Consider the following 2,020-nt stretch of genomic DNA (forward strand, 5'->3'; position numbering starts at 1 on the left):
CCTGCCTTTCACACACAACTTCTCTGCTGCCAGACACTCCTAGTCACTGCATCCTGGTCCTAACGCCCACTATGTTTCCTGGGTACTGCTTTCCTTACAACATATTCTGCACTGACAATGTACTTTGAATCTGAGCTTGTAGTACACATTGTATTGCCTTATGAATCTGAGGATGGGGTGTAGATGCCAAAGTGAGAATAAACTATCACAATGGATAGTACAGATAATAGTATGAAAAGATAGAAGGGAAATGCATTTAGATAGTGTTTATTTAACCCTTTATTTAACTAACAGAACACATACTGAATAATACTCATACTTTTTTATAGATACACTTTATTTTTTTCAGCGTCCTGCACTAATTGTTTTCAATGGGAGTCAGAAGGGGAGAAGAATCTGCTGCTGTTAACATCTGTGTTAATGGAAGTGCTCAGTGCAGAGATTGAATGGGCCCCCGCAGATACATAAATAAAAATATACACAGACACGGTACAATAAATATATACAGGGACATAACTAACAAAGGCTCAGCCCCATAGCATACTTTTAACTTGGGTCCTCCCATGGAATAGCGCCCCCGTTTCTGGCCCCCACACAGTATAACGACTCATTTAAACACACTATAATGTCTCACAGTGGCCCCTTCTCACAGTATAATGTCCCATAGTGGCCTCTCTACATGGCATAATGTCCCATAGCGACCTGAACCAAACCGCCTGGTCTGGTGGGGGTGAACATGATTAGAGAAATGTCACCTGTAAGTCACAAAATGTAACTGTAATGTATTCACATAAATCGTTGGCAGAGTACTATGTAGAGCTCATATACTGTATACCTCTATACCATGGGTCAGCAACCTTCGGCATTCCAGCTGTTGTCAAACTACAACTCCCAGTATGCATACTGGCTCTGCTGTTCTTAGAACTCACATGGAAATGAATGGAGCATGTTGGGAGTTGTAGTTTCACAGCAGCTGGAGAGCCAAAGGTTGGGTGCTGAACCTTGGTGGACAGCCATCTTCAGGTCTCTCCAGAGATACTAAATTTACTAAATTGGGTTTAGGTCAGGGCTCTGGCTGGGCCAGTCAAGAATGGTCACAGAATTGTTCCGAAGCCACTCCTTTGTTATTTCAGCTGTGTGCTTAGGGTCATTGTCTTGTTGGAAGGTGAACCTCTGGCCCAGTCTGAGGTCCAGAGCACTCCAGAAAAGGTTTTCTTCCAGGATATCTTTGTACTTGGCCACATTCATCTTTCTTTCAATTGCAACCCCCCTATAGCATGATGTTGCCACCATATTTCACTGTTGGGATTGTATTGGGCAGGTGATGAGCAGTGCCTGGATTTCTTGACACATACCGCTTAGAATTAATGCCAAGACAAACATTGGTGGCAGCCAACCGCTCCAGCGCTTGAGGAGCTGTATGCTAGGATCAGGAACTCAAGGTCACTGGAGCGAAATTTCACGCTATCTGGAACTCGTGGGATGCATTTTGGGCCACCCAACCTCTTTGACCTGATAATAACTGGATTTTCCCTCTCCCTGTTGATGTTTTTCCCTTGTCTTCTCTGCCCTTGTGTTTTCCTGTTTAGTCTTGCTGCTCCTTGTCATTGTCTGTTTTCTTTGTCTGGATCATTTTCCTTATGACTTTTATCATTTAATATTGTTTTATTGGTGTATTGTACTGCGACCTTACTTGTATACTTTTTGGCATAATACAGGTTTATCGTCCTTACCGTTTCTCTGTATTGATAAAATCCTTTAAATAAACAGTTTAAAATAAATACAATTACTGGCAACAAGTTCAATCTTCGTCTCATCAGACCAGAGAATCGTATTTCTCATAGTCAGGGAGTCTTTCAGGTGTTTTTTGACAAACTCTATGCGGGCTCTCATATGTCTTGCACTGAGGAGATGCGTCATTTGGACCACTCTGCCATAAAGCCCCAACTGGTGGAGGGCTGCAGTGATAGTGACTTTGTGGAACTTTCTCCCATCTTCCTATTGCATCGTTGGAGTTCAG

The sequence above is a fragment of the Leptodactylus fuscus genome, chromosome 4 (assembly GCF_031893055.1).
Source record: "Leptodactylus fuscus isolate aLepFus1 chromosome 4, aLepFus1.hap2, whole genome shotgun sequence".
NCBI lineage: Eukaryota > Metazoa > Chordata > Amphibia > Anura > Leptodactylidae > Leptodactylus > Leptodactylus fuscus.